Source organism: Equus asinus, chromosome X (assembly GCF_041296235.1).
Source record: "Equus asinus isolate D_3611 breed Donkey chromosome X, EquAss-T2T_v2, whole genome shotgun sequence".
Taxonomy (NCBI): domain Eukaryota; kingdom Metazoa; phylum Chordata; class Mammalia; order Perissodactyla; family Equidae; genus Equus; species Equus asinus.
This window is the reverse complement of record NC_091820.1, coordinates 24,504,040-24,516,558: the sequence shown is the minus strand read 5'-3', so window position 1 is coordinate 24,516,558 and position 12,519 is coordinate 24,504,040. Positions and strand designations below refer to the sequence as shown.

Below are 12,519 nucleotides of genomic sequence, written 5' to 3'. Positions count from 1 at the left end.
ATTTCAAGTATTTTTCAGCACCACACTCTTTCTACTTTTCTTTTAGGACTCCAATGACATGAATGTTAGATATTTTATTGTAATCTCACAGGTCCCTTTGGCTCTATTTATTTTTTCAATCTTTTTTTCTATCCGTTGTTCAGACTTGATAATTTCTATTGATATATCTTCAAGTTCACTAACTCTTTCCTCTGTCACCTCCATTCTGCTGTTGAGTATATCAAATGAGGTTTTTAAATTTCAGCTGTATTTTTAAGCCCTAAAATTTCCACTTGGTTCTTTATATATTCTACTTTTTTGGTAGATATTTTTAATTTTAACTTGCATTTCAAGAGTGTTTGCAATTGCTATCGCTAGCATTTTTCTTATAGCTGTTTAAAGTCTGTATCAGAAAATTCCATTATCTGTGTCATCTTGTTGGGAACTGTTGATTGTCTTTTTCCGTGTGAGTTGAGATTCTGGGGTTGTTCATATGCTGACTAATTTGGGGTCGTTTCTTGGGCATTTTGAATATTATATTATGGGACTGGGTCTTGTTTAAATCCTATAAAGGATGTTGATATTTTTGTTTTAGTAAGTACTTGAATAGGTTAGGATATTTTTGTGATAGCATGTATTTGATCTAATTTGATTTAGGCTGCAAGTTTCAACCTATTTTCTGTGGGCTGTGGTAGCAATATCAGTTCAGTTGTTGAGGGCTTTGCAGATTATTTGGAACTGTCTCTCATGTGCACCACCAAGTGATCAGTTTGGGACCTGGGTAGAGGTCTATCCGTTGGCTCAGCCCTTAAAGTATTTGGTATCTAAGATCAGATTCATGCATGCACAGGTTGAGGGTGAACCTAGGAGTTCAAAAACAGCTTTATTGGGTCTCTTTACCAAGCTCTTCCCTCTCTGCTATTGCCCTAGTACATTCTGGTTCCTTGGGGCTCCAGAAAGAAGGCAGTTTTAATAATTATGTCAGGAGAACAGGCATAAACTGGAACGATTTCAGCAAATTGAGTCATATGGTTATTATATTAATAAAGAACATGGGAATGGGAAGCAACAAAGCTACTCTATGGCCAAGAGGGAGAAAAGACTTCCAGGCATAAACCAGCTAAAATTTGTATTGCCTAAATAGTATGGAATCATGAGTTACAGCCACAAATTTCTGGGACATAATTGAAGCACACAGACACGACATTCAGAAAGGGGAGGGTACTAAGGGGCTAAAAAACATTGTTAAAGCCCACCACAGCAAATAACTAGAACAGGGTACAAATGGAGAAATCATAGCTATAAAGGTTGGCTTTCACCTGACCATTGTCAGTGGGGGTAAATTTACCAGGAAGATAATGGAACTTCAGCTTCAGGGCCTCTCACATTATAGGCCCCTTCCAAACCCTACTCAAATTTTTGTGCATGTAATTTTGTATTCTTTGTCTTAAGGAACCCCACCCCACTCCACATTTTTAAAGTTTTAGGTGCTACAAAACCTAGATCTACCCTGACTTGGTAATAGTTTCCCTCTGAACAGTGTACAGGGAAGTCTTCTACCTTCACACTCTTTCTTCCTCTCAGAATTTACCCTACTCTTGGCTCTAAATACAAATTATACATCCAGAGAATAAAGGGAAACTCAACTGATTGTTGGTTCTTATCCAGAATGAAAAGGCCACCATGATGGTAACTAAATTTCATTCTCAAACACAGACAAGACAGCGATCAAGCATCTTTGACATTCTCGCCTGATGCTTCTGGCCATTTATCAAAACGTTTGTTAACGACTGCACTTTCCACTTATTTCTGGGAGTTTTAAAACTCTGGTGGGGAAAAAATGAGCCACTATAAGTGTTTATAGCAGGAAAATTATACAATTAGAAAGGTTCTTCAAGATTACTCAAGTAATGGGTGTAGGATGGTTTGGTGGGGGAACAAGTTTGAAGACAGGGATAAAAGTTGATTTTCATTTTTTTTAATTGAGAAAGTTGATAATTTAGTCTAACTATGTAGACAAGAGATGACAGTCTGAGGCACACAAAATAAATTTCTAAACCTGAATAATATTTATTCTTTGCAGGCTTAAAGGACTTACACTTTTCTTCCTCTTCATGACATCTCATTATCAGAAGACTATAGAATAGATTAACATGCTTGTTTAATAACAAGAATTATCCTCATAAAAGGGTTGAAATGCTATTAGTGTGTTTAAGAAATTATGACTTAGATTCTGTTGCTAAGATTAAATTCTATATATCATTTTGTTATACAATTAGGAGAAAAATGACTTGCTACTTAATGATCAGTTATGAGGTAGGACATCCACTTTTCAACAGTTTGACTGCTTTGTGGGCCCTCCAAGAGAACAGATAAAGAAATCATAAGAAATATGGTTCAACTGCACTGAGTGAAGTCCCAGGGAATTTGGAATCCACCTCCAATCCCAATTGCCTCAGTGGTAGAGGTAATGAGCAGTTAACAGTGTTGCAACCCTATTTCAACGAGAGTGACATTCCTTCTACTAGTTTTACATATTGGGTTTCCTTATAAGATTTCATTCGAACAAGGGGTTTAATGGATAAACAGATTTGAAAATCATGCACATAAAGAAATTCTTAACAATTTATCCATTTGTAGTTAGTAACTATGAATAATTTTTCATGTATCTAAAATTTATTTTTATACAAGTGGAAACAACACACTTATTTAATTTGGATATACTTGCTTTAAACAAAACAGACAGAAGGATGGATCTTTTCTAAGACCTTCTTGAGAAAATATATTCTACCTTGCTTTTGGGGCTATATTCTAGTACAGAAATGAAAATATTTGTTGTGGAAATTTTTATTTCTTTTATATTAAGATATCTACATAATTTATAAATGCTATTAAAATAAGTGTGCATTTGATGAAGAAATGAACAAGAAAAATATATGGTAACATAAAATGTGAAAACTGTAAAAGAACATATATGCGGCTATTGTATTTGGAAGCACTTTATTTTCTGTTTCTTGAGAAGAAAGTATTTGAGAAGAATTTCTCTAACATAAAAGGGACTATAGGTATCATTGGTCCCAATTTAAAAATTTCTCTAAATTACTTCCACTTCTTAGTCATTGGGCCCTTCAGGAGAAATTCACATTACCACAATGCAGCTCATTATACCTATTAATTTCTATTCTTTTAGTAAGTTTTTCCAACATGCTGAGTCAAATTTTGCACCTCTATTATTTGACTCTATTTCTGTTACCAACCAATAGGCTGTTCTGCTTGCACAAGACTTAGCCAAAAAGCCAGGAGGCAAGTTAGTAGAACAGAAACGGTTTATTCGTTTTTGCCAGCAAACACAGAAGATGGTGGACCAGTGTCCTTAAAGCCCATCTTACAGAACAAAGACTATAGGCCAGTTATATAGGGGCCAGTCTCTGGTTGGTATAGATATCTGGTTTTAGTTCCTGATAATCTTTTCTTTTACTGGATATGCATCAGAGACCAGAGCAATGCCCTATACCCTGATTTAGTTTAAAGATAATAAGAACGAAATCTTTAATATGTACAGTAAAATAACCATTCACATGAGTGATGTCACCACTTCTATACTGTTAACTAAACAGAATTATAACCGTTTTTATTCACTTATTTTCTCATTCATTTATCCAACTTTTCTTTATTAATCATTTCCCGCATGCCAGGTATTGTGCCGTGTGCCAGGGATACAGCACTGAACAAGATAGACATAGGCTCTGCTCTTTGGATTTTACAGATATTCAGGAAAAAGACCACTTGGAAATACATTAGATATTAGAAAATAACAACTATGTCTCACTTCCTCACATGGTACAATGAATTGAATTGAACCATCTCTCTCTGCTGTGCTCCTCACACCTCATTCCACACTCTTCCTCTATCAACCTAGAGATTGGGAATCAGAAAGAATTCATTTGAGGCTGGTACCACCCATCCAGGATCAGTGTATTGGAGCCATTCACAGATAATGTGGTGGATCCATAGCAGCCGGCCCAGTGGCGCAGCAGTTAAGTTCACACGTTCCGCTTTGGCGGCCCGGGGTTCGCTGGTTCGGATCCCGGGTGCGGACATGGCACCACTTGGCATGCCATGCTGTGGTAGGTGTCCCACATATAAAAAGTAGAGGAAGATGGGCATGGATGTTAGCTCAGGGCCAGTCTTCCTCGGCAAAAAGAGGAGGATGGGCTGTAGTTAGCTCAGGGCTAATCTTCCTCAAAAAAAAAAAAAATGTGGTGGATCCTGTTATATAAATCAAGTTCTAGAAATATCAAATGCTGCTAAGCACTATTATATCACTATTATTGTTTTTCTAGGAACAGGGTCATAGTAACAGGAGAAAAATGCTTTCCTCCTAAGATACTTGACCTTGTTGTCCTCAGGGGACAAAAATATTAGTGCCTTCTTTGGTGAGAGAAGCTTTCTTCTTAGGTAACTAATGAGGTCTTCACTGGTGGGAATGCTGAATTGAGGAGATGAGGATGGGAACACCTGCTTCCATCACTCATCTCATGTAAGCAAAAACGTACGTCTTCTCTAAAGTATGAGGTACTGGAGAAGGTAAGAGACAAGAAAAGGCTGAGGCATGTAACATTTTCCTTATATGAGAAAGGGTTAAGTTTCCTGGGGATTTTGGAAGGAAGATGGGACAATTATAGAAAGATAGAGATGAGGTTAATAGGAACATACATCAGGCCCCCTCCTAATTAGGGAATGCAAGAATCTATTCCCTTCAGTCCGAGGGAAAGTATACAAGTAAAGTGTTTTGTTTTTTTCCTTGCCTAAGTGCTTCTGCCACTAAAATCTTCCCTGCAGTTTGAAGTAGGGCAAAACCTCATCTCCAATGACGCCCGTAGGTCAACCCATAATTGGCAACAGATAACATAAGGCAAGAGATGTTGAGAGACATATCCCTGGGGCCTAGATGGTGTTGGTCATGAAAGCAGCTGTTTACAACACATACCATGGCTGTGGCAGAACTACTGAGTGCTATACCTCTAATGATAGAGGCATACATGTGTCTGTTAATTATGTGTGTGTGTCTGTGTGTGTGTGTGTATGTTATGCATGGCTCAAGGCAAGCATCACTTGCTGCCTGGGTCTAAGGGCAGAACTGCTCTCAAGCCATCTGGCAAGATGAAACAGTTAGCTTATCATGAAGCTATGGCCAGCTAGGTATCATGCTTCTTTATATTTGCTTTCACTTTCTGCCTCACTACCCCTTTCTCTCACTCTTGATTCTTGAGATTGCATGCCTCTATAAAGTATTGGCAATAGGTATTTGCCTTAGGATTTATTTTCTGTGGAACCAAGGCTAAGTTAAGTTACTCTTCAAAGACTACTGGAAGTAGTTCCATGGTCACATTGGTAGATTTTCTTTCAGCTTCCCGGAAAGACTTTATTTGGACTCAATGACTAGAATGAATTTAAATACCTACTCTCACTTTTCATTTTTTGAAAATCAAGCCAACTCTCATCTTGTTGTTGCAATATCCTCACTGCCAATGTCTATGTTTTTCAGTTGACAGTTACTGAGGGTTTATTATATATTAGCCATCGTGTGTTAAGCATTTTGCTTGCATTATATCATTTAATCTAGATAACAATCTTATGGGATAGATACTATTATCTCTGCTTTACAGATAATGATATTTAGGCTTGGCTATGTCAAATAAGTTGCCCAAGGTCACTTGTTTAGCATCACACAGCTGGTAAACAATAGAAGTATGAGTTAAACCCCACTTCTGAATCCAGAGTCTGCACTCTTAATCACTGTGCCATACTACCTCTCTGGGACAGAAACTTCTTTTGCTTTCTTTAGCACTTGGATCATAGCAATCTTCTCCACCTCTGTCGCTACTCTTTCACCAATGACTCGGGATCATAGATCTTTGCTCTAGTTCCTCTTGTCACAGCTTTAATCGACCCTGGAATAGTCACAAATTGAGATTTATCATCACTCAAAACTATGATCATCCAAAATTGGAAACTCTGAATTTTCCCTTCTGACCATAGCCTGCTCTCCTGCTACCTCTCCCATCCATGTTCCTATCAAAAGTATCTAATTCTCTATCGTTGGAACTTAACCCATTTTATTTAAAAATGTCCCTTTTGGCTCTACTTGCTCCACCTTCCGTTGGGCCCACTTTTCAAATTATGACCCACTGGATGTACCCACTACCCTATCTCTCTCCTCTTGCTGCTGAGCTTCTGAAAGCTCAGTAGGTTGAAAAGTACAAGTGTCTCATTAGCTGGGCCTTGAGGGCTTCTAAGTCATTCATTTGTTTTCAAAACATTTTTTGTTTTTACAGTGATCAGGTAGTATGTTAGATGTTGGAAATTTGGAGATAAAAGAATGAGTTCTGTCTTCAAGTAGCTCACAAATAAATAGTTAATTATAATATATTTGGTTGTTGCCCTAGTCTTCTCCTGATAACTGTGACTCAGTGTGGTTCAGAAAAACTTGAGGATTGGAGACAGTGACTTTGTCATTACACTTGGTTTGAAAAGTGTTCCCACTTATACTAAGCCTAAACAGAGACTCCACATCCCTTCACCATGAGTCATGCCAGCATCATTCTCTGACCTGTTCCTTAATTAACATCTTGAAACATAACTTTCTTTCTATTATGTATGCTCCTCCTCTACCACCCCAGGCATGAGGATTCCCCTCAGTACATGCTATCCAACTATTAACTACCCCAGCTCAGAATCCGGAAGAATAACAAGACATACAGAGCAAGTTGGAAAAGAGAAGTGTGTAAAAGAGAGAAAAGAAATGTTCAGAGGGGAAGTACATGATATAGGAGAATACAGAAATCTTGAAGTCAAAATTACTTCATAGGGAGGGAATGTCAACTGAATTTTTCAACTAGGAGAGCATTGGTGATCTTTTCCCAAGCATGTTCAGTAGAGTGGTGGAGGTAGTAGCCAGGTGGCAATGGCTTGAAAAGTAATAGGGTGAATTTGAGGTGTTTATGGTGCAGGCAGAGAGAGGCTGAAGACACAGGTCTGGAATTTAAACAAAATATTTGTGTAGGATATAAAGATCTTGGAATCAATGATGTGCAAGAATTAACTCTTGGAAAATATATGAAGTTTAGAAGAGTGTCAAGATTGGGATTGTAATGAAAAATAATGTTTAAGGTAAGAGTGGAAGGAGTTAAGCCTGTAAAGGAGACTGATACAGAGTGGCTAGAGAAGCAAGAGAATGATGTCACTCCACGTGGTAGAGAAGAGGTTTCAAAGGGAAAGTAAATGAAATTGTTCAATGTTGTAGGGAGGACATCAGGCAATTAGTGAAGCATTTATTTAGTTTTACTAACTGGAAGGTCACTGGGACTCTGTAATAGCAGTTTCAGTAAAGAAGAGTTGTCATAAATCAGACTGTAATATGTTGAGAAAGTGAATTCATTCAGGTAGACATAACTATTTTTGCAGTGAAGAGAAAGGAAAAAAGGTAATATTGCCTTGAGGAAAATTTAGGGTCAAAGAAGAGATTATCATTTGATTATTTTTCATTCATTTGTTTGTTTTAAAGATGGAAGATACAAATAGCCTTTTAGAGATCTAAGTCATTAGAGGGAAAGTCAATTAATAAAGTAAGATCACTAAGGAAGAAGGAAAATATGAAAGCCATAGTACAAGGGCTTGGACTAGATTGGGGAAGGAGAGAAACACCTCAAAAACTGAAGCTGGAGGGAAGAGGCAAGGTTGACACAGATGCACGAATAAGTGGATACATTTGTTGAGGAAGAAGCATATTGAAGATGTGGGAGGCCATACCTTTCGGGTTCCATATCTTCTGTGGCAGTGGAGGAGTAGGCTGGATTGATGATCTGCCTTGTTAACTCTCCTCAATTTCTTGATAGCAAGTGTTGCACACATTTTAATTTCATATTTTCAAAAATCTAAACTAAAGCTTCACTCAGCTTTTCTGGAAAAGGGAAACAAAATGGATTCTTATTATATGACAGAAAAAAAATAACATGATAGGAAAAAAATCAGGAGAAACAAACCTTACTTTAGCTGTGAACTTTGAAGGAATCTTAGCTGTATTAGGCTTAGAGACTTCCTTTGGCTGGGCATGGGGCATGAGACTGTGATGAAGACATTCCGGCTGGAAGGCTATTGACATCAGAAACACCTGCCAACAAAGCTTTAACCTTAGGACTAAAGTTTAGATATTGGTCAAGCCTGGAGCAACTTGGCAAAAATAGAGGATTTGACTGCTGGGAATGTTATCAAAGCAGCAGGATGCAGATGATTGTTTCTGGGAAAAAGCAAAAACCCGGTTACCAGGACAAAGCCAGAATTAGAACTAGTGACTTGATGTTAAGTATTAAAATAGAACTTACTAAATACTTTATGACTATAACCCAATGGTTCTCGATCATGGAATCATCCAGGGAGCTTTAAAAACCAATGAAGCCTGCGTGCCACTCCCAGAGAGTCTGATTTAATTGGCCTGGGAAGAAGCCTGGACATCAGGATTTTTACAAACCTCCTTAGATAATTCTAATGGGTAGCAAAATTGAGAGCTAAGACTCAAACCAGAATCTGTCCTAGAGGTGGAAATGAGACCAGAGGGAACCAGAGAGGTCTTAATGTCTGTATAATGCTGAATTGACTGGATAAAAACTAACTTCATCATTTTTCTGCATCCCTCCCCCTCCAGCTGCATATCGTCTGGCTTTCTTTGAATTTCCAGATGATTTAGGCTCAAAATAAGTTATCTACTTTTAATAGAAAGTTTCTAACTTCCTATTACTTTTCCGCCCTATACTATGACCCCACAAATTATCACTTGACACGTTTTCTTGAAACCTTATCCAGAAAATTTCTTCTCTCCATTTCCACTGTGACCCACTCTACCTACACCACAAGTAAATCAAAACCCGATTAATTATTGCATAAATTCTATCAATAGTTCCACATCTGGTCACCCTGCCCTCCAGTGCTTATCCTCCAAAGCAATTCTATATGCATCTTCCTAATACACTTGTCTTCATATTACTCAGTTTCTCAGCTAGCCTCAAGACTTCCATTACTATTAAAAAATCCCCACCTTGGCACTCTAGATTCTGTTGATACCCCTTCCCATATACTATCTGCTCGCCTAAGTTCATCTGAAGAAGCTGCAGGTGGAGACAGTTCACAACTTGTTGTCAAATTTTCATCTTGAGCTCCTGTGTTTCTTCTTTCTGAGAGATTTTCCCAGCAAGCTGGGAGTTTGACTAACTGCCTGAAGCAGCAAGCCAGATGTGTTGTGGTATAGTAACCCTTATTCCTTAATTCATAACCAATGGGGAACAAGACTTCAAAGATAAATACCCCAGCTTCCCTCTTCCCCAGTGGAGTAATTCTGTGCTGTGTTTCACATGGTTTACTAGGGAATTCCCTAAAGGGATTGGGCCCCAGTTTCCCACAGAGTTAACTTACTCATCAATAAACCCTTTTTGGGGGCTTCTTTCTTTATGCTGTCTCACTTATTCATTTACTCTTCTTGAGAGTAATTCCCAAATAAACCACCTGCATGTACCCAAGTTCTTGTCTCAGAATCAGCTTTGGTGAGAATCCAAACTAAAATTGCCTTTCACTATATCTGACCCAAATTAACCTTAAAACCGCTCCACATCAGACTGGAAAACTTGAAATTCCCAGACGATTTTCCCATCCCAATCCATTATTCGCATCATTCCCTTCTTTAGAAAATACTTGCTGCCCATTAAAAGAGTATCCCCTTCCTCGATACCCAGCTCACATTCAGCCTCCACAAAATCATGTCCAAAGAGATCTCTGGATTGTCTGAACTCCCATAGCTCTTTGTATATTTCTCTGATTGGACACACCACTGGGAAACTGTGTAATCTCCTGCTGGTGTGTGTGTGTGTGTGTGTGTGTGTGTGTGTATACACATACACACATAAATCATAAATCGAATTGTAATATAAATGTGCTGTTCATGGGGCCAGCCCCGGGGCCAAGCAGTTAAGTTCGTGCGCTCCACTTTGGCGGCCCGGGGTTTCACTGGTTCGGATTCTGGGCGTGGACATTGCACCGGTCGCTGGTCAGGCCACGCTGAGGTGGCGTCCCACATGCCACAACTAGAAGGACCCACAACTAAAATATACAACTATGTACTGGGGGGACTTGGAGAGAAAAAGCAGAAAAAAAATGCGCTGTTCAAATTGTGGATATAGGCTCAATTGAAAACAAAGCTTTTTTCCACTGTTTAAGCAATTAGGTTTGAAGAAAAACGGATTTTTAAAAAATGAAACAGAGGCCAGCCTGGTGACGTAGCGGTTAAGTTCGTGTGCTCCGCTTCAACGGCCCCTGGGTTTGCTGGTTCGGATCCCAGGCACAGACCTATGCACTGCTCATCAGGCCATGCTGTGGCAGGTGTCCTACATTTAAAATAGAGGAAGAGGGGCACAGATGTTAGCTCAGGGTCAATCTTCCTCAGCAAAAAGAGGAGGATTGGTGGCGAATGTTATCTCAGGGCTAATCTTCCTCAAAAAAGAAGTAAATAAATGAAACAAAACAAACTATTATCTAATGTTTTGCAGATCACAGACACGGCTTCTTAAGAGAGAAAAAATAACAAAGGTTACCATTATTACCAACAGACTTTATTGTGTTCAGGGAAAACTTCTTTTCTAAAATAAATACTAAGTTATAGGTTGTACAGTTATTATAACTATAATGGTTAATATGCTAACTAATAAGGATGAATACCATTATTATAATTCTACATTTTAGTAGATATTTCTATATTTAATAAATTTTAGATAGATTGGTAGAAAAATAAAACATAACTAAGACATTATTTTTAAGGCATTCAATAAAGGATAGGACATTATTTCACTAAATCTATGTGGAAAGTCACTTTTCCTTTGAGAAAAAGAGCATGGTTTTGTCTCCGGAGATAGATTATCCCTTAGCCTTTGCGAAAGCATTAAAATGACATACACACTTCCAAGTACAGTTAAGATCAACATTTCTCTCTTTCTCGTCTTATAATATACTCAATCTTTTATGTAGTGCTCTCAAAGTTCTTTTTCAAATAGGATTCAATCCAACAAATATTTATTGAGAGTCATATATACAAGGCCTTGTGTTAAGCTGCGAGGGGGTACAAATGTGAATAAAACAAGATCCTTGCCCTCAAGGCATTTGCAGATACCCAGGGCCAATATATTTATGATTGAGCTTTGCATGAAACTAGCTCTTTACTAGTGAAGAATTTAAAAAACCATGGCATAGCTGCTGGAGGCAAAACTTGATTAGCCCTCCTGTTTAATGTACCCTAAGAGTCAATGATCAAGACAGAGAAAAGGATTTCCTAGAGAATTTTACTTCCTAGTGAATTTTTAAAAGAGAATTTAAATTTAACCAAAAGAATAGAAATTACCCTGCCATTGTGCTTTTGTACTAAAGAGTGTCTTTAAAGACTGAATGTAATTTACAACTAAACAAGCTCTTAATTATATATGACACTCAACAGATGGCTAGAATATATACACTGAAATAAAAAATCTGAGACTGAAAACAACTGTCTTGGATTCAAACGGAAAAAAAGCATCTCTGTCATTAATCACGCTATGAGGGTAAACACAGGCAATAGTAGTTGTAAAATTAACATGAAAACACTGGTTAACTCAAGGTTATGCAACCACTCTCCCCACTCCCTGCCCTGATTTAAGTGTTCACAGTTTTCTTACCAAGGAAGCTCCCAGGTACGCTCTGCTATTCCTGTCTATTACTGGGAATACCCAATTGCTAAATTGCCCTTGAGTCACGACAACACCTAATCCTTAGTTAATCCCTGCTTCCCCTGATCCCACCTCAGAAACAGTTCAGAACTGATCCGCACTTCGCTGAGACCTTCTACTGAATCCTGCAACAAGAATTCAAACCTTACAAAAGATGCCTCCACCCTTCCTCTTGTTGAGAACAGCAATCCATGGTCCCTCTGGGTGCACCCCCCTCACTTTATTGTGGCAATAAATATGATTCTGGCAGGCTAGGGTCATGTCCCTGGTAATCTTTGGATCATTGGGCTTTAACAGCACACATGTACATATAGAATAATAAATATTTAAATAATAACACAAACAACACACCTCCACATACTCTTCATAGTTGATCTGAGAGGTAAAACACATATTTAAATTATTCAAAAACTTTGTGTGACTTATCTCTTAGAGTTGACTTTAGGGATAAAGATTCTCTTATTTTTTCCCTTCCTTCCTTCCTTTCTACCTTCTTTCCAGTAGTTTTTGATGGTCAATACCTTAATAATGAATCTGAATTTTGTAAATAACCAAATATTATTTGGAAACATACTTGTTTTGCACGCCCTTCCATCCTTGTAGATATTTGTTTAAAACTCATACTGAATTTCTGTTAGAAAAAACTCTTGATGTACATTTTTAAATATGTCTCCATTAACCCTTGAAATGTAATGATTACCACTTCTTTTGCATAAGCAGGTGATATAAAGGTATAGAA

At 38.0% G+C, this 12,519-nt stretch overlaps 1 long non-coding RNA gene across 1 annotated transcript in view; it reads right to left on the bottom strand.

The window, feature by feature from the left end:
* Nucleotides 1–5,792: 5,792 nt before the first annotated feature.
* Nucleotides 5,793–12,519, bottom strand: part of LOC139042749 (uncharacterized) — a 26,446-nt gene continuing 19,719 nt past the window's right edge. Inside the window, exons 2-3 of the long non-coding RNA XR_011499819.1 lie at nt 7,792–7,942; nt 5,793–5,933 (exon numbers count right to left, since the gene is read on the bottom strand). This is a non-coding gene — a long non-coding RNA (uncharacterized lncRNA). The remainder of the gene's footprint in view (nt 5,934–7,791; nt 7,943–12,519) is intronic.